General features: G+C 40.2%; 1 protein-coding gene and 1 non-coding gene across 3 annotated transcripts in view; one reads left to right on the plus strand and one right to left on the minus strand.

Moving 5' to 3' along the window:
• The window catches only part of CPM (carboxypeptidase M), a 97,485-nt gene that overhangs the window by 7,071 nt on the left and 69,011 nt on the right, over positions 1-21,403 (plus strand). The window lies entirely within an intron of this gene.
• On the minus strand, positions 12,682-12,744 carry LOC135275514 (U7 small nuclear RNA). Its single transcript, XR_010343139.1, has one exon. It is a non-coding gene; the product is annotated as a U7 small nuclear RNA (small nuclear RNA).

Consider the following 21,403-nt stretch of genomic DNA (forward strand, 5'->3'; position numbering starts at 1 on the left):
ATTAAGGGAATTTTGCCATTTGGCACTTTACATAAATGTCTCAATCATTCTAACAATGGTATAGAATACCATGATTATCTCCCAATTTACATGTAAAGAATGGAGATTAAGTGAGTTGTTCATTGTTAGTAGGTGACAGAGGTTTGACTGGAACCAAAGTCGGTTTGTGTCAAAGACTAGTAAAGAGGCTAAATGTTTCTCCAGAGACCTTTTTCTCTGTTCTTGTCCTTCCCTCCTCCTCCTGTTGTACCACTTTGCTTCTGGCCCCTGTGATTCTGAAGGAGTTAACAAGCAACCTCTATCATCCAAGAAAGGCCTGTATTAAATATTCTTTATGTGCTGAGTGATCGCCTATGGAATTCCTTGATCCTTTTTTGGTATTCACAATTTCATCCAAAGCAGTTTGAATTCCACCTTTTGGTGTAGAGTTAGATTTTATTTTCCAATATGCTGAAGCTTTTTGATTATGAAGCAAAAGGAGAAGTCTGAGCTTGTGATTTGCACATTCACGGGCCACCCACCCACCAAGCTGCCATCTTGAGTTTGAGATACGGAACTGAAAGGAGGGCTTCTCATTAAGGACTGTCTGCCCCCTAGCGGAATTTTTGGAAATGTGGAGATGAGGTTTGGGCCCTAATTTGTTAACAGTCTTTAGGAAGGGGGAGAACCTCCCTTCTGAAGCATCCTCCTGATCTACCTGTCTGCAATGCACAGAACAGTCCTGCATAGTGAAGACTTGTTCCCTTCAATTTTCTTTTTTTCTTTTAGTAGAGACAGGGGTCTCACTATGTTGCCCAGGCTGGTCGCAAACCTTTGAGCTTAAGTGATCTTTCTGCCTCAGCCTCCCAAAGTGCTGGGATTACAGGAATGAGCCACTGTGCCCTCCGCCCACAACTTTGTAATGTCCTCCATAGGTGTAAGATCAGCTTACAATTATCTGAGCCTAAAACCAAACTCTTTTTTATATACAAGCATAAAATATTTTTCCCCAACAGTTTTAATATATACTGAACTTTTCAGGGCTAGCCCTGCATGTAAATCGTGGGGAATTATACTTTGTTTTGCTCTCAACTTGACTGAGAGCTATTGCATATTCAGAAAATCCTGACAACAGTGACCGAAGAGCCAAATCAATCTGCATTTATAATCTGTATGTTCACGGGGACTCTCAAGTATAGATACAGGCATGTGACTTCATTTGTCTTCTGGTGGCGTGTCCAAGTTTTTGCATATGGATACCATATTTTATGTAAATCGCTTTCTTTTTTATTTTTGCTGTATGTAGTTTGAATACTGTATTGATCTTCTGAAATTATGTATGTAAATGTGTTAGAATTGTTTGTCAGCATAATAAAAGAGAAGTTGCAAAATATTGGACATGAAAAAAAGAGGCATCATCTGATAGGGTTAAGAACTATTGGTGTAGAAGCACAAAGAGAGCTAATAAGGACCCACTTGAAGTTCATGTAGCCAGCATCCAAAAGGTGCTTAGTTTCTGTTCTTAATCCATCAATATGTGTGTCTGATGGTAACACTGTGGTGACAGCAGTATCTAGAGTTGAGCTGTGATAACTGCCATTAGCCCTGATTCCTCCTTTCAGTTTGTATATTTAAAACACCCCTTTCTCTAAGTGTGCCAAGTGAGAAAGTAAGATGTTAAAAAAAAACCTTAAAGTAATATTACCTCCCCCTCAAAACACACACACACACACACACACACACACACACACACACACTCGCTATATCAAATACCAACATGCATTTGGGTTAAGGAAAGGAGTCTAAGTCAGATCTTCCTGTTTGGAGGTGGGCTTGGTCCTGTAGTCCCAGATACTTGGGAGGCTTACCCGGGAGGATCACTTGAACCCCAGAGTTTGGGGCTATACTGCACTATGATCGCACCTGTGAACTGCACTCCAGCACACAGTGAGAGTCTGTCTCTTTAAAAACACGCGCGCGCACACACACACACACACACACACACACAGTCTTCTATCTAGTGATTTAAAACAATTGACATTCTTCCTAGCAATTAAATGTAATATTATATAGTAGTTCGTGAAGAGGTAAGTCCTAATTTGAATTTGTGTTAAAATAAAACAGATACAAAATGCACATTAAAAATGTTGCTCATCTCTGTTTTCTGAGGACTGCTGCATGTCACAGGTTTTAGAAATACAAATTTTCTATCTGTGACCTTTCACATACATACCTTTGTCAAGCTCAACTGGAGGGCTTAATCTCCACTGCATAAAAAAAAAAAATGCTGCCCACTTCAAACAATCTGCCTTGGAGCTGGAGCTGGCTTCACAGAGTTATTATGCACTTACCCGGAGTTGAAGATAACTACCTTGACAGTGGGGATAATGATAGTGCTTACTACCCCAGACTTTACCCTATCACAGAATGCACGAGAAGCCTAAGTAATTCTTCTGTTTGTTTAAAGAACTTTCAACTAGTTGCTTATCCAGTTTTAAAATTATTCTGATGAAAATCTGAAAACTAAAACCACACTTAAAAATCACAACTAAAGTAACATGAATTAACAGTTTTTCAAACACATTACTAAGCCTCCTTTCCCACATAATGCACAGGCACATATACAAATACAGGCAGGTGAAATTTAGCATAACATCATGTTTTTAAAGCAGGAATAAATGTTAGAAACCATTTAATCATTCATTAGATTAATTGAAACTTAGTTCAAAATGTTGCTTCCTCCAGGAAGCCTTGTTTCCGTTCCCCTGGGCAGAGTCAGAATCTCCTTGCACACCTCGTCTCCTCTTGAGCATCTTCCAGTAACTCTTATCTAGGTGCACATGGAGGCCAAGGACCAGGCTTTGTTCAACTTTGTATCCTAGGCACTAAGACGTGCTTATTACATGTAACAGATACTGATACTCTCAGGGAAAAAGCTGAAGAGTTATTAGATGCTTATTAAATGAAACATATGAATGCAAATTGATTGTTATGCAGCATATTAATACATATATAGGATGTATATTTTTTGTATTGTTACACGTATTGTATGTAACTTTATGTATAAATCTTTATATAGTTACCTATGTTGTATGTAAGTACTTCAATCCCTCAAGAAAATGACATTGTTTTCTTAGAAACTTTTTGCTAACATTAGTTTTATATTAGTAAAAAATAATATGATAACTTAGAGAGGTAGAATTGGGGTACAACAATTGTGCCCCAGTTCAAGATGAATCACTGGCATGTAGGAGAAAGCCTCAGGGAAGTTAGGGACTTTCAGGCAGTGAAGGACACAATAGAATTATTCACTGGCTAGCCTAAAATGGGTCTATCCCCCCCTCCCTTGCCTTCAAAACACTGACCAACCATGTAATAAAAAAAGAGTAATTATAGGAGGTTCATCACCATCACCCTCACCCCTGCCTTCATTAAGAAGTTTTTAGGCCAGGTGCAATGGCTCACACCTGTGACTCTGGCACTTTGGGAGGCTGAGGCAGGTGGATCACTTGAGGCCAGGAGCGTGAAACCAGCCTGGCTGACATGGTAAAACCCCGTCTCTACTAGAAATACAAAGATTAGCCAGATGTGGTGGCACACCTGTAATCCCAGCTACTTGGGAGGCTGAGGCAGGGGAATCACTCGAACCCGGGAGGTGGACGTTACAGTGAGCTGAGAGCCAAGATCACATCATTGCAGTGCAGCCTGGGTGACAGAGCGAGACTCTGACTCAAAAAAAAAAAAAAAAAAAAAAAAAAAGTTTAAATAAATGCCTCTGGCTTTATTTGAACAGTGCAGGAATAATTCAAGGGTCTGTCACAGAATTTTGACAAAGAAAAGAAGGTGGGAGGGATCATGTAAAGATAGCCTTTTTTCCCTCAAAAGTTAAGCAGGAGCCAGGCGCAGTGGCTCAGGCTATCATTCCAGCACTTTGGGAGGCTAAGGCAGGCCGATCGCTTGAGGCGAGGAGTTTGAGAACAGCCTGGCCAACATGGCAAAACCCCATCTGTACTGAAAAAATACAAAAAAATTTAGCCAGACGTGGTGGTGTGCACCTGTAATTCCAGCTGCTCTGGAGACTGAGGCAGGAGAATCGCTTGACCCCAGGACGTGAAGGTTGCAGTGAGCCGAGATCACGCCACTGTACTCCAGCCTGGGCGACAGTGAGTCTCTGTCTTAAAAAAAAAAAGAAAAGAAAAGAAAAGAAATTAAGCAGAGATATGAAACCCTTTATTTTAAGTGTCTTTTTCTCCCCACATACTCAGGAATGTTGTACACATTTTAGGTGAAGCAGATGACATGTCTAGCTATTCTTGCTGTAAGTGGTTCAGAAGGGCACAATTTTGGAACACACAAATGGACTATTAAAGGTAGTTTCACCTTAATTTTTAGTTTTTGTTAAATATTTATTCCTTTGTCCGTTGTTGGTGACTCAGTTGAGTCCACTCATTAAAATCCTTTTCACTAGGGATACTCACTCTTATGGTAACCTGGAGACATGTGGGAAGCACAGGGTCATTTAACATATGGTGATTCTACAGCGGTTTTCCATTGTTTTACCAGAGAGATTTATTGACAGCTTGTGTTAGGCCGTTCTTGTGTTGCTAGAAAGAAATACTAGGTAATTTATAAAGAAAAGAGGTTTAATTGGCTAAAGGTTCTGCAGGCTGCATAAGTGTGGCGCTGGCATCTGCTCAGTTTCTAGGGAGGCATCAGGAGGCTTTTACTCATGGCAGAAGGCAAAGCAGAAACAGGTATATTACATGGTGAAAGCAGGAACAAGAGAAAGAGGGGATGTGAGGTGCCACACACTTTTAAACAACCAGATCTCCTGAGAACTCATCATTATTGTGAGGACAGCACCAAGCCATAAGGGATCCACTCCCATGACCCAAAAGCCTCCCACCAGGCTCCACCTCTAACATGGGGGGTGACGTTTCAATGTGAAATTTGGGGGAACAAATACCCAAACTATTCACACCTTACTAATAGTACTAAACATGCACAGTTAAATTTCAGATAAAGGTTGTTAATTAGGGAAGACATTTAATTACTTCCATTGCTCTTAGGGACTCAGATGAATAATCTTAGTGGGATAGAGATAAGCCTAACTGGTATAACATTTGTTACTATAAGTTCCTTTCAGTTTGTGAAAAACAGAAAGCTAAATTGGGGAGTGCCACATTCTAGCCTTAACAAACTCTTTAGTTGGACTTGGCCATCTTTTGAGTTTTAAGAACATGTATTTCTAAGTGTACAAAATGTGTTTCCAAACTCTATGGCATACAGTTCTAGCATAATACCACGTCAGTCAATTGTAGAAACTTCCAAACGTTTTTTACACTAAGAGCTCTTTGGTCAAATAATTCTTGCTTGGAAGTAAATCCCAGTCGTGTGTGTTGGGCACTGTATTAGGCTAGAGATAATCGTCAGCAAACAGCATCTCTGCTCTGATGTTTCTTACATATGCTAGTGAGGAAGGCAAATGGAAAACAAAGCAAGTCCAGATTTTGATCATTGCTATGATGCAAATACATAGTTTAATGTAATGGAGAGTGACAGCTACTGTGGAACATGGGTTCCATAAAGGCAGGGAACCTATCCTGCTTATCACTCTGTTTTCAGTGCCTAAATCATAGCAGTTACTGTTTGAGAGAATGTTGTGTGGAAAGAATGAGGGGAAGGCCTGCCTGAAAAGATGGTAGGTTGAAGTGGAGATCTTAAAGGTGACAATCAGCTAGATCTTACAGCCTGATTCCAAAGTGCACAAAGTGCAAGTGATGTGCAAAGGCCTCGAGGTGGAAAGAGTAGAGCAGAAGTGAGACCAGGGTGGCTGGAGCACAGTGAGCAAGGGGAAAGTGGTCTTTGAGGAAGCTGCATGGTGTGCAGGGGACAGAACATAGAGCACCTTCTAAGCCAATTCTAACATGGAGAGTTTGAATTCTGTTCTGAGAAGAATGGAAAACCATTGAAGGGTTTTAAGCATAGAGCGATGCAATCTGTTGTGGGTTTGAGAAAGATAACTTTAGCTACTGAATACAGAAAATGGCCAGTATAGAAGCAGGGAGAATAATCCAGTTACAGTAATCCTGGCAAATGTTGATGATGCTAATTTGGATTAAGGTGCTCCAGAGAAGTGAAAGCATTGGAAATCTGTTTTGGAAATAAAATTAAGAATACTCGCTAATGGATTGGAATGGATTGGATTGGATTGGATTGGATTGGATTGGATTGGATTGGATTGGATTGGATTGGATTGGATTGGGGGAGGAAGGCGTGGAGCAAAAGAGGAAAATCAAGGATGACGCTTAGGTTTTGTGCTCGACTGAGTGTATGAAGATTGAAAAAACTGGAAGAGGACAGATCTGGGATGAAATCAAGAGCTCTGATTCAGACATTTTCTTTAGAAATTGTGAACTCCTTAGGAGGTATCCAGTGGGTATGTAAGTGGAGCTCAGGAGAGAGGTTTGGCTGCAGAAAGAAAGTTGGAAGCCATCAACATAGAGATGGTATTGAAATCTGCAGGACTGATAAAATAATCTAGTAAGAGAGTAGAGATAAAGAAAAGAAGGCCAGAATCAAGCTATAGCACCCTCAAACATTTAGTCTAGTATAGGAGCCAACAATGGAGATGGGAAAAATTCAGTAATGAGGTAGAAGGAAAACTAAGAGTGGTGTCCAAATGTCAAAGAAGGGAAGTGGCTCAAGAAGGCGGATGTTTTGGGGAGTACCATGACCACCCACTAGTGATGTGCTGAAAGGGCTCACTCACAACTCGATATAAAATCATATTGAAGGCTAAGATTTACTACAGCAAAGGGTATGGTGCTGGAACAGCAGGATACAGATATACAGTGGCAAAACTAGAGAGGTCAGGGTAGGCTTTCTTGTCCTCTCTCTGCAGGGATCCCACATGTTTCTCAGAAATGCATGTTTCTCTCCAGCTGTGAATTGCAAAGACATATGCAAAACACCTCCACCCAGGAAAGTCCACTCAAGTCTCAGGACTTCAGAGCTGGTCAAGGGAGCTGGTCGTGTAGCTACGTAACCAGCAAGGATGCAGACCCCAAACTGGGTACTAGGACACATCAGGAATCTTCACATTAACTTTAAACAATGATACTGTCTTGATATATTTTGACCACTGCCTTGAGGGCACAAAAATAACCTAACTAATTAGTAAGCATTTTGGGGAGTTTAGTGCTCAGGATTTGGGTCAGGGGTCATTGCTGTGACTGCAGGTGTTCCCAAAGATACGCAAGCGCTGAGTAAAACATATTGGCTATGTTAACTCTTTCCTCTTGAGGTCGTGCTTTATGTTGAATACAGGTGGAAGTTAAAACTAAGAACCATAAAGTTAATTTCTATATCCCAAAGTATATTTAGTAAAATTATATTTCTCTCCAGATAGATTCACTCAACTTACTTAGTAAACTTTTATTGAATGTCTAATATAGTTCATGGCATGTACTAGCATGAGACTACAGAAGTAAAGAAGTTAGACATGGCCCCTGCCCCGAAGGGGGTGACAATCCAATAAACGCATATGTCATTTGCTGTGTGCAACAATATGATAGAGGTCTCATGGCTGAGGCCTGAAGGATAAAGAGAGTTGAGCCAGGTGAAGAGGGAAAAGCAAGGCAATAAATAGCATGTCAAAGGCCTGGAGGTGAAGCAGCACATTGACTTTGAGGAGCAAAAGTTCAGTGTGGCTGGAGGGGAGAGAGGAGGAGGTGAGAGGGGTAGGTTATGAAGCTGTTAGACACGTTTTGCTTCATCCACAGGGAGATATAATCATCCTAAGTGTTTCTGATAATTTTACAATTAGTTTTGCATTCCAACACAGATTCTCTCTTTTTTTATTTTTATTTTTTTGTTGAGACTGAGTCTTGCTCTGTCACCAAGGTTGGAGTGCAGTGGCGCGATCTCAGCTCACTGCAACCTCTGCTTACTGAGTTCAAGTGATTCTCCTGCCTCAGCCTCCTGAGTAGCTGGAATTACAGGCATGTGCCACCATGTCTGGCTAATTTTTGTATTTTTAGTAGAGACAGGGTTTCACAAGGTTGTCCAGGCTGGTCTCGAACTCCTGACTTTGTGATCTACCCACCTTGGCCTCCCAAAGTGCTGGCATTACAGGCATGAGCCACCACACCCAGCCCAGAGATTCTCTTTAAGAAATATGGTGCAACAGTCATTTCTGGAACAAAAAGTAGTGAGAAAATACAAACACACCAAGGTAAATAAACCAGAGCACCACAAAATGTAATATGAACTGTGTAAAAATAATAACGGTTCCTGAGACCTATCAGTGTGAAAAGTTACTATTTGAATGCCATAATTGAATGGAATTGTTCATTTAAACCTTCAAGCAAATTTATTTTTATGTCTAGAACTTATTAGAAATGTTTCAATCGTGATTATATGTAGTCTCTTTTCTCTGTTGCCCTCAACAGAGCACAGATCATACAGAAAGGAATGAATTTTTTTTATCAGCAGTTTTGGAGAAAAATTCTATGAATGTCAACCTTATACAAAAACTGACAAACATTAATTATTCAGAATGTAAAGAGAAATGCCAGATTTAAATATAATTTTGGAATATTGTAATTATTATTAACTACAATTATTACTAATTACAACCAGTCATATTTGAGGCAGTATGTAACAGCTGTGTGCACAAGCAGGAACATGAGAGGAAATGTATCCTGGTCTCATTTTCTAGGCAAGACGTTCAAAAGGAGCAAAGAGAATGGGAAAATGAAAGCAATGCCACTGCTGAGTATTCAGAACCTTTAGGTGCCATGCACTGTGTTAGGCCCTTTGCAGATTTTCCTCCTTTAAGCAATATAAAAACTCTGTGATAAGTTATTTACATTCCCATTTTATAGGCAAGAGCAAATAGATTTTACAGATGAAGAAACTGATGACCTAAAATGATATCTTAGTAGATGATAGATTTGGTTCAGTAACCCAAATCTGTCTTTTAGCAATTTATGTATTCATTCAACAAATATTTATTGAGTTCCTACTGTCTACCAGAACTTTTGTAAGGGGATGCAAAGCAGAACAGGCATGGGTCTTCCCCTTTAGGAACTAGGGTGGTGGGCCATAATGGGAAAAGCATTGTAATGGGACTTTGTTCATTACAGTGAACAGTGCAGTGTAGGGACGCTTTGTAGCCTGCCTACAGGGTGCTTGGTAAAGTTGAGAAAGGCTTATCAGGGAAGCTGATGTTTGAACAAAGGTTTGGCTATTACCAGGCAGAGAGATGGAGGTGGTAGGAATTCCAGGTGACATGACTGGGAAAACACATGCCGTCCTTGGGTAGCAGGAACAGTCCAGGGAGATGAGAACATGGTGGGATTGTGCTGCAAGAAATCTTGTATGGCAAGAAGATGAGACTTCCCTTGTACATATGTCCAAACATAAGAATTTGATGGGAATTTCTAATGTATCTTAGCATCTAAGTTCCTTTAATTTGTGCTCACTGGAAAACACATAGTTTTAGAAGGCTTTTGTCATTGTGGTTTAAAAGAAAAAAATAGATTGTTCAAAGAACAGTGATAAATAGGGAAAATATTTTGACTCACGTAATTTCTCACTAAAATTGGCAATATTTGTAGCCCCATGGGAACTATGTTTCCGTAGGACATTCTGTTCACTGTTCTTGGGAACTATCTAAAAAAAGAAAAAACAGAATAAAAAGAGGTATTTGAGGATCCGTAATAAAAGTTGTATACATTATTGAATGTTTTACTGTGTACTAGATACTTATCCATATTATTTTAAATCCTAGCACCAACCCTGTGAATTAGGTAGTATTATCCCTGTTTTACAGATGGGAAACTGAGGCTCAGAAAAAATGACTTGCCTGAGACTACTTAGCTAGTAAGGAGCAGAGCTGGGAATTCACATCCAGGTCTGTCCAGATTCAAAGCCCCAGTTCTTCCAGGCTACTTCAATAAGTGAGGAGACAGAGGACTGCTTGGGGACTCATTCCGTAAACCAGAGCAGCTCATTCTATGAATACCAACCTTATACAGAAACTGACAAACATTAATTATTCAGAATGTAAAGAGAAATGCCAGAATATCAAGGAACAGACATCTAGATATAAACATAATTCTGGAATATTATAATTATATTATGAATTATAGCCACTTATATTTGATGTAGTATGTAACAGCTGTGTACACAAGCAGGAACATGAAAGGGAATGTATCCTGATCATTTTCTAGACAAACCGTTCAGGAGGAGCAAAGAGAATGGGAAAATGAAAGCAATGCCACTGCTGAGTATTCAACACATTTATGTGCCGTGCACAGTGCTAGGCCCTTTACAGATTTTCCTCCTTTAAATTATATAAAAACTCTGTGATATGTTTTTTTTAAGTATTCACACTTCTGTATTAAATTGGAAAACCAGTACTGGAATCTAGGGGTGGAGGGGGTGCTCTTCCAATGACTGGCCTGTGCTCTTTAAGCTGCACTAGCTATCCCACTTTGAAAAGAATGTACAAAACAGTCGCAGTCATGCATACTCCATCTCCAAAGAATGGATTCATTCTTCATGTTATGGTATGTTGACTATAATTTTCTGTTTGTAATTACCCAGATTCCAAGCCTGTTTATAGAACTTATACCTGAGGAATGGAATGGTGAGGATTAGAAGAGGCCGTAGTCCTTGAGGTTTTCTTTGATAGTATCTGTAACTGCATCAAACACAAATTTGACATGCTGTGTAGCTGTAGCACAGGTCATGTGACTGTAGATTACTTTGACATCTTTTTGCATACTGAGGTCAAGGAACTGGCTCTTGATGTAATTCCTCGCATCCTCATAGGAGTTGTTACCATCGTACTCTGGAAAATAAATGCTGAGATGGATTAACTTTTTACATTGGGTTTCCACATGGGATTTTATAGGAATAAAGGTTCCACTACCAGCAGTGAGTAGCATGAAGTCTGCCACATTGACCAGGCACCTTTCCAAGAATAAACCGAGGATGTGCCCTCAGCAGGTGAATGTGCTAGGCTCTCTGGGGGTGGCAGGGAGTTTGAGTCCCCACCCTTTGGAGTGTGGTATTCTAGTTGATGAACATGTGATGCTTTGCAAAGGTTTGGAGCCCTCTGAAATTGATCAAAATTGCATCTGTTAGAAAATATTAAATATATTCTGTATATCAAGCCAAATATTAGGAGCTTGTGTAAGCAACAGAATATCTTGGTGGATCGCGTGGGTATTGGGTTAGGCAAAAGATCCCACTGTTGGCGCTTCCCACACTCCCATCCTTGCTACGCTCTGGGCAAAGTTACTCAAGTAATTATCTCAAAATGCCCAGAAACCCTTAGCCACCTCTACTGAATTGCCTGGACTCAGAAGCCTCCTTCTTCACAGCTGAGATTCAGACTTCACTGAGGGACAAGGTGAATGAGAGGGTAGGGACAGTAGGGGGCAGAATCTGGTCATCAGGAACTTTGGAGTTTCCAGTGAGCACAGACTGAGTTACCTCAGGTGCTAGGATTCCTCAGAACCCCTGGAGGAAGACTGTACACTAGCTAACAACAAGGTTGATTGGCAGGACAGCATCTACCCAGCCCCCTTAACATCTGGGAGGAGATGATGGTGCCATGTAGGGACACTGGAACCTGCCCAGAGCATCCTCAGCTCCTGTGCATCTGGAAGTGAAGTGATTGGGTCACGCAAGTAGCTACTGTCAGTGTGCACCCCTGGGGTGCTGACTTCTACTGAGGGGAAGGCTTTTCCCGTGTGCTGGAAATAGAGATAGAAGTATATTAAGGGAGGAAAGCAAAATAAGCTTTTACAACTGCTAAATTAACAGAATCCCAGGCTGCCAAAACTCTGAGGCTTGCTCAATCAGCAGTCCAAACTGTATTTCCTCTAAGGGACGAATTATGAGCTGGTGTAAAGGTACACGAAGTCTAGTGAGAAACCATTCAATTTTGAGGAGGAAGCTCTAGGGAAATAGAGTAAGTTAAAGGAGTAGAGTGTGCCAGTATGAGAAGGCAACTCTCTTGGAGTTAGAGTTACAAAACTCAGTAGGCTCATAAGTCATGGTGTGATCTTAGAGGTCATAAGTGACCTATGAGAAATTTAATAATGCTTTTCATTATACTCCCTCTTTTCGTATAGCCCTTATACCAAGTTACCATCTGGTAGTCACTTTAAATATAGGTTTCTAAGACAGTAGGGTGAAAATGAAGTGTTTGGTAAAGTCATCTTAATTTTTTTAAACTCAGTATGAAAGAGATGTTGGTATCAGGTATTGAAATCGGGGAGCTATCAGAATAGGGAAAAATTCTCTATTTATGCCCAAACTCACAAATATACAAATATTTATAAACAATAATGAGATAGGCCGGACGTAGTGGCTCATGCCTCTAATCCCAGCATTTTGAAAGGCCAAGGCAAGTGGACTGCTTGAGGTCAGGAGTTTGAGACCAGCCTGGCCAACATGGTGAAACTCCATCTCTAATAAAAACACAAAATTAGCCAGGTGTGGTGGCACATGCCTGTAATCCCAGCTACTTGGGAGGCTGAGGCAGGAGGATTGCTTGAACCTGGGAGATGGAGGTTGCAGTGAGCCGAGATCGCACTATTGTACTCCAGCCAGGGTAACAAGAGCAAAACTCTGTCTCAAAAAAATAAAATAAAATAAAAGACAGTTTATTTTTTTTCCTTTGGGGGTTTTTCCAGCAAAAACCAGAAAGCCTACTAGATAAATGTTAAAAGAGCTGTAACACTATAATAAGACTGTTTAATAATGGTTGAGAACACACACCCTGAAGAACACAGATTGCCTGGGTTCAAATCCTGGTTCTGCTACTCAGTAACTGTGATCTTGAACAAGTGTCTTACCCTATCTGTGCCTATTTCCTATTTTGTAAAATAGAAATAATAATATCTACCTCATAGGTTGTTGAGAGGGCTAAGTAAGTTAATCAATATAAAGTGCTCAGAATATGATTGGCACATGAGTGCTATAGAAGTATATGCTACTCCTACTGCTGTTACATAAATTGTGATATTTGGCAGCCTTGAAGGATGACCTTGCCATGGGCTTTGTGTTTAAAACCCTCAAATTACTGTTTATTGAGGGTATCGTTGATGTCAGGCACAGGGCTAGGCAATATTCCTGCTGTATCTCAATGAATCTACACAATACCCTATGAGGTAAATACCAATTTACAACTTTAGAGATCAACTTGCCAGTGGTTGAGTAACTTGCCCAAGACCACAAGTACCCGGTAGATTCAGGACTGGAGCTTCAAGTCTAGAGAGCCTGGCTCTAGCCATAGCTGCAGTTTAGGCTGACCTTGTTCCTGCCAGCACACTTTGGGACCTGGGCCATACAAGTTATAGCATCCTGAACTGACTCTCTGTTTTATAGAAGAGGAACCTGAGGCCCTAGGAGTGAATGAATTGCCAGAGGTCACTCCCTAAACTGTCTCTGATGTCCAGATTAGGAAACCTGAACTAACCTCGAAGCTGTGTCTTTCTGTATAGGATCCAATTGCTTCTGGTATGTTTGGCAAAAAAGACTCAGATTAAAGTTAGCTACTGAATAACATATTTCATTGACATCTAGAATATTTGTGCCCAGATGCTATGTAGCAAATCATCCTTCACTTTAATTAGCTTATAGTTATATAATTGACAATGCGAATGAACAGAGAAAAACAAGTTTTTTTTTTTTCAACTTCTAAATTTGCTTGGGAAAATCCTTCATGTCTTTTACCGGCTTAAAAATCATGTTTAACAATAACGTAGTTATCTTAGGAAAAAGACCAACACATTTTTATCACTCCTTATCATTGGCCGGTCACAAATGAGAGCTTTCTATCTTATGGCATCATCTGCACGAAGTATATATGAGGATATACAGCATTGTATTCTTAGCATTGCTTATAATAGTAAAAAAATGAAACAGTCGTCTAGTTAATGCCACTTAGCTGTACACTTAGAATGGGTAAATGGCAAATTTTGTTATATGTGTTTTGCCATATTTTAAAAAAATAATAGTTTAAGAAACTGGTGAATTGCATACTTTAAAGGAGTGGATTGTATTATATGTTAATGATGTCTCAATAAAGATATTTTTTACATTCATCCATAGAGAATTGGTCAGGTTATGCCAAACCCAGTCAATGGAGTATTTTACAACCTTTATTAAAGAATTAGGTAGATTTATATTTTGACATGGGAAGATGTCCAGAATATACTGTGAAGTAAAAGAAGTTGATGTGCATTTCCATATGCTATATACACGTCTGCAGTTTTGTCTTATGGTAACACTCTTGTGAATGCCGTTATGCAACTTGGCTTTTTCACTTATGTGTGTTATGTTAGAGTTTGGTACATATAGAGATACTTCATTTTTTTAACTGTTTCAAACTATTCTGTGGTATAATTTTATCTTAGTTTATTTAATCATTTCCATATTGATGGGTCTTTAGGTCATTTATAACTTTTAGATAGGTCAAAGAATGCTGTAATAGATACCCTCGAGCAAGCACATTAGCTCCATAATTTCCCAAGGTAGGCATTGCTAAATTGAAAAGTACATACATTTTTGTGCTTGATGGATACTGACAGATTACCCTACAAGAAGATGTATTATTTACACTCCCAGCCCCACATGAGTGTATACATTTCCCCACATCATAACCAACACTAATTTTTTTTTCCATTCTAATGGGTGAAAAAAGAATCTCCATTTTAAGTTTCATTTTCACTGGGCATGGTGGTATGCACCTACAGTTCTAGCAACTTCGGAGGCTGAGATGGGAGGATTGCTTGAGGCTAGGGTCAGGAGTTCAAGACTAGCCTGGGAAATATAGCAAGATCCCATCTCTACAGAAAAATTTTTTAAAACTAGCCAGGCATGATGGTGCATTCCTGTAGTTCCAGCTACCCAGGACACTGAGGCTGGGTCATTGCTTGAATCCAGGGCTGTGGTTGCACCACTGTACTCTAGCCTGAGTGACAGAGTAAGAACCTGTCTCTAATTAATTGATTAATTGCATTTACATGATTGAAAATCAGAATGAACATGTTTTCACATTAATTCCTCATTAAATAAACACTGAGGTACTGCCCCAGATGAACAAACACAAATCCCGGCCCCTATGGAACTTCTGTTCAATTCTATGGGTTGTTTCTATTTCCTCATGCCATTTGCCTATTTTTCTATTTATTCATGCTTTGTTACATACATAGCAAATATTTTTACCTCTTCTGTGGCTTGTCTTTTAAACTTCATTTTTAGTATCTTCGGCCTTACAGAAGTTTTTAATTATGAGGTCATATTCATCAGCCCTTTACTTTATGCTTTTATTTTTTGTGCCTCACTTAAAAAGGCCCTTTTTTGCCCCAAGGTCATAAATATATTCTATATATTTTTCAATAGTTTTATGGTTTTAGTCTTTACATTTAGCACCTAACTCCATCTGGAATCTATTTTTGGGAAAGGAGTGGCATACAGATAGATTTCAAGTCTTACGGTATATATTTTTGAGTGCTCAAATATTTTTAAAGTATGTATGACTTTGCTAAGCAGAAAGAGCCATGAGGAGTTGGAAGAGACACTCAGAAACTAGATGTCCATTCTGGGTGGGCCCAGGAGTTTGCAATTTTAGCAGATAACCTCCAGAGAAAACAGAAAGTGATGCGGGAAAAAAAAAAAAAAAGACTGTGCCCCGTAGAGTAGATTCAGGTCATAATGACTGTAGGTGGAGACAGAGCAGAAAGAGTAGCCCCGGGCTAGCCTTGTATCCTGGTAGCTACAGCACCTTAGGAAGTACATCAAGTACATGAAGTGTCACAGCTTTGCAAGAACTGGAAGACAAGCCAAAGTGAATCAGAGATGGGATTCTTCAGTATTTGTACTTATAATAGCATTTTTAATCTCTCATCTGGTACAAAAATGAGTTTGAGATAATAGCCCATTTAAAAATAACACAGGCTGGGCACAGTGGCTTACACCTGTAATCCCAGCACTTTGCGAGGCCAAAGCAGGTGGATCACCTGAGGTCAGGAGTTCAAGAGCAGCCTGGCCAACATAGTGAAACCCTGTCTCTAGTAAAAATACAAAAATTAGTTGGGTGTGGTGGCGGGCGCCTATATCCCAGCTACTCGGGAGGCTGAGGCAGGAGAATTGCTTAAATCCGGGAGGCAGAGGTTGCAGTGAGCTGAGATTGTGCCACTGCACTCCAGCCTGGGCAACAGAGTGAGACTCCATCTCATAAATAAATAAATATATGAATAAATAAAAATAACCCAGCCCTGGATTAATGATGAATTTTCATTCTGACTAGCAAAGGTTAGTAAAAGTGGATGACTATGTGTAGCCATGTTAATTAACACTTTTCAGATTCCAGAAAGAGAATGTTGTGTGGCAGAAATATATGCACAAATGTACAAGCCTTCTGTAGATGATTCTTTAAAGACAGGCGGAGTGGGAGCTACCCTGGGCTAACCTACCCCAAATCACTGCACTACCTTCTTCCCTTGACATTAAAACCATGTGATTTCTTAGTGTCTGTGTTGCACCCATGAGTTCAGAAATCCCAGTGCATCTATCAAACACATATGTTGTTCTAAATGCTCCTTCACTGCTTGTCACAACCCTATGAGGTACTATTATAAGCCTCCTTTACACGTGAGGAAACTGAGTCTCCAGAGATTAAATAAGTTGCCCACTGTCCCACAAGCAGTAGCAGCATTGGGATTTGGACTCAAGTTGTCTGGCTTCAGGTTCGCAACATCCCTCCAATAATGTTGCCTCCAAATTGGCTATTTCAGCAGCTGCATTGTTAAGGAAAGTATTATACTCTGATGAGCCTTCATAAGGCAGGGCTAAAAAACCTGTGTCGGGAAAAGACACCAACACCTCACTGGTTATAATACCATGCTGGAAGGAGCCTCTTTAAAGTCAAACAACAGAGCCACTGCTCTGGTGCCAGCAGCACTCTTATCCAGCCTTCTGACTTCAGTCACAGTGTGAGCTCTATAGTTCCAGGCAAAGGTTAGCCACGGGGTAAAAAATGGAGAAGCGTGCCTTCAGGTATAAGATGTCGTGTGTTCATGCAGGGATTAGCCCTGTTTAGGCTTAATTCTGGAAGACGGGGGTTCTTTAATTGGTTCACATTCCCTGATGGAATACTATGCCTTCCTGAGAATGAATGATTTACATTTATGCAACAGTAAGCAGGAGAATCCCTTGAACCCAGGAGGCGGAGGTTGCAGTGAGTTGAAATCGCGCCACCGCACTCCATCATGGGCAATAGAACTAGACTCTGTCTCAAAAAAAAAAAAAAAATCCACAGGGGCACCTGTAATCCCAGCACTTTGGTATGTTCAATCGGGAGAGGGTGGCTTGAACAGTAAGTACCCTTATGGTTGGTCTTCAAGAGCTCATCTAATTCTGAGTGGTGGCTGGGCATGTCTGAAGGTATTAGCAATTCTGTTGCTGAGCATTGCTCATGTACTGAGTAATATGAAAACCTTGGTGAATCTTGTTGCCATTTTCCCCTAAGAATCTGCCTCATCCTGAAGCCCAACCATTTGACTCTGTAGTAAAATGAAGTAACTTGAGTGAGGTCCGTGTCTACAAATTTCTTAATCTCCATTGACGTAAATAAATGTACATCGTCAGAAAGGATAAAGCTGGCCACTGTGTACTGCGGATGATGGGCACAGAGTTGTGATTGTCCCAGCAGACTTGAGATGAGCTAGGGCTACATCGATTCATTATGAGAAGGTATCTATTACAGTAAAGAGTGTCTCTGGGGAATGGCTTCTTATAATTATTTGGACTTTCTACCAAGGTTTCTGTGTCACAGCCTATGGAAAAGTAGACTCCTTTCAAGAGACCTGACTTTCCAAGCATGGTGGTTCATGCCTGTAATCCCAGTGCTTTGTGGGGGCCAAGGAGGAGGATCACTTGAATCCAGGAGTTTGAGACCAGCCTGGGCAACAAAGTGAGACCCTGTCTCTACAAAAAAATTAGCCAGGTATAGTGGTGCATGCCTATGGTCCCAGCTACATGGGAGTGCAAGGCAGGAGGATCACCTGAGCCCAAGAATTCCAGGCTGCAGTGGGCCGTGTTCACACCACTGTATGCCAGCCAGGCAACAGAGCAAGACCCAGTCAAAAGAAAGAATGAGAGAAAGGGAGGAAGGGAGGGAGGAAAGGAGAGAGGGACAGAGGGGTGGAGGGACAGAGGGAGGGAGGGAGGGAGGCCTGACTGGTATAATGTATTTATGAACATGAAATCAGTTCTAGGCCTCTGAATATGGCACCTGGCCCACTCTTTCTTGAGAATAGTTTGCCGGTGAGCAATGTACTGTGTGACCAAGTTGCTTCATGTCCTTTGTGAAATTGGCAGAGCATAAATTATTAATTAAAAATGTACAAACTAAGATCAAGATAAGATGTGTTTTAATGGATGGGTAAACTCAAATGGCTTATTAACAGCTTCATTTCCTCATGCTCCTTCTGAAATGGGCATTTCTCAACCTACATTTTAAGGTAGGAGCTGATTTGAGATGCAAGTTAATTATACAGTGTGTTGAAGCCAAAGAGTTGGGCTTGGGAGATTTTCTGACCTAAAAATGTTCGGTGGTGGTGCCCATGTAATCTTGGGTCTACTCTGGCAAACATTTCAGACCCTTAGCATTCAATGTTGGTCCTTTAGATATATTGAATGTAAGCTACAGTTTATGGGTATGAGGGCATTATCGACTGAGACTTCAGTAGTTCCAAAGCAGGGAACAAAGAGGAAGATTAAAGCTACTGTCTTCAGCTCAGGAAAAACATAGAATTAGCCAACTGTAAATGCACAGCTTGAGAAATCTACCAACTCCCCAAATAGGTTCAAGTTTCCTTGTGAGCATGTAGGCCTACTTTGCAGGTAACATTGACTTTGTTAACAATGTCTGTTAACAATAACACTGTAGGCAGTTAATGTCTCAGAGCTCTTACAGATACAAAAGAAGATAAACTTACAACTTGCAGAAAACATCTTCTCATCGATGAGTCTAAGTAATGCTCGTCTATTGGAGAAGCCACTCATTAATCGTGAATTTTTATCACTTTTGTAGGATGGGGAGAGGGACACAGGAGATGAAGCTCTTGCTTTATTTTAGGAGTTAGATGTCTCAAGTTCTCTATTCTGAGAAAGGTAAACATCAATTGCCTCTGAGGTAGTAATAGAATAAGGTCTGTTTTACATTGGAGAAACATTAACCTTAGAGTAAAACAAACAAAAACCCAGTTCAAAGCTCAGGCTGTCTGAGCCCATCTCCTCATTTGTCAAATAAGGATAATAATACCTGCCTTTCATATCTTGTGGGGTTTCTGTTGAGGATTAAATGATAAAACACTTTGGAAATTATGTAAAATATCAGTATTTTAAGCAGGTATGATTTCCTGAAATCTTTGAGTTTTTCCTTTGATTCCATGATTACAACATCATTTAAATATGCCACCCCTCTGCTATCCTAATACCCCAAATCTCAGTGAAACACTGGAAAAGTCCAAAAGCAATAGTGATTTCTACTGAAGCAGCCCTCCTTATACACCCCTCAATTAGTGATCATTGTTAACGGGTCTGCCGAGAGTGTCATTGCTAAGTACTTTGATAAGCTTGAGAAATCTGTTGATAATTTCTTGAGGCAGGGTATTTCAGTGTGTGGAATATTTGGGTACTAGTTCTTGGGGTGTTTTTTGAGTAAAAAAATTTATATTCGTATTGACTTTTCAACAGCAGGTACAGCAAATTTATCATGGTACCTTGCTACAGAAATTAATTAGTACCCAGTCATGGTTTAAATTATGCAGATTACAGTATGCTCATATTCTTCTTGGCTATCTTAAAAATGAATAGAAACAAAAAGGTAGACAAATATCATATTTACCACTCCTTGGAAAGAGGTTGAGTAATTGTCACATAGCTTCTCAAGCTTGTTAGCAAGTATGTGTTATGATTTTGATAAAGGGTAAATTGAAAGGATTCTTAAAGCAACAGATGTTTGGTCCGGCATTGATGCTCATTAAGTAGAGCTCCTCAGTTGGCATTCCCAGGCTGGGTGACACACAGGTGCCTCTTTCTGATACTCTCCTTCCCAGCCCCTGTACCATCCCCTTCCCCTCTCCCCTTCTATCTCCTCTCTCCCCTTTCTCTCCTGTAATATTCCGGCTACTTGCTCTGTTCTACACAGAGCCTGAAAGGGAGTGGTGATCTAATCAAGACTGAGTAAGTCCAAACATTTACATTCCTTCCCCTTCACTCCAGTCAAAGCCCGATCTTGAGGAAGACATGGAGGTCATGATTAAACTTCCCCAGCACCCAAACTTTACTGACCCCTTAATCTTATATTAATCACTTGGCCTTTGCTAGATTAATGACTGAGTGACCAGAAGTGTCAATGATCTCATAAATTATATGATTTTAAACTATTTTTGTAGCTTTTGCTAGTTGTAATAAAAATTTTCAAATGCCCGTCCTTTACTTAACATTCACATTTGCATGGAGATGATTTTTCTTTCCAAATAGAGACATTTAATAAAGCTAATGTGCTCGACCAGGTTTTGGAGAGTTTACATACTAATTTCTTAACCCCTTCTCTAATATGGCTAGGAAAGCTCTATGTTTTCATCAGGAAGAAGCAGCCTATGAATTTCTCACCTTGGGGCTTCCATTTTCTCTCCAGGTGGCTTCACTTTTCAGGCGAACAACCCTGACCTCTCTGCTCCTGAATCTCACTCTTACAAGCTGCAGGAGCCAGTGCATGGGGACATAGTTTCTTACCTTTACCTTTTTAAAACCTTTGCCTCCTCACCAACTTTATTTTTTTTTTTTAAGACTTAATTTTCTTAGAGCAGTTTTAGAGCAAATTTGCTGTACCTACTGTGGCAAAGTCAATATAAAAATAAATATTTACGTAAAAAAAACAACCAGTACCCAAAAGCAAAATTATCTAAAGCAAAATTGAAAGGAAGGTACAGAGGTTTCCCACATACCCCTTGTCCCTATCCACACGTGCATAGCCTCCCATGATCGATATCCCCCACCAGAGTGGCACATTTGTTACAACTGATAAACCTACACTGAAGCATCATCACCACCCAAAATGCATACATAGTTTACATTAGGACTGTGATTCACTTTTGTTGTTGTACATTCTAGGGGTTTGGACAAATGTATAATGACACGTATCTACCATTATACATACAGTATCATACAGAGGAGTTTCACTGCTCTGCCCTAAATATCCTGTGTGCCTTTTCATCCCTCCCTCCTCCCTAGCCTTTGGCAACCACTGATCTTTTTATTGTCTCCATAATTTCACCTGTTCAGAATATCATATGCTTGGACTCATATAGTATAGTCTTTTCAGATA

This window comes from Aotus nancymaae, unplaced genomic scaffold, assembly GCF_030222135.1.
Source record: "Aotus nancymaae isolate 86718 unplaced genomic scaffold, 86718_ANA_hifiasm-v0.15.2.pri h1tg000016l, whole genome shotgun sequence".
Taxonomy (NCBI): domain Eukaryota; kingdom Metazoa; phylum Chordata; class Mammalia; order Primates; family Aotidae; genus Aotus; species Aotus nancymaae.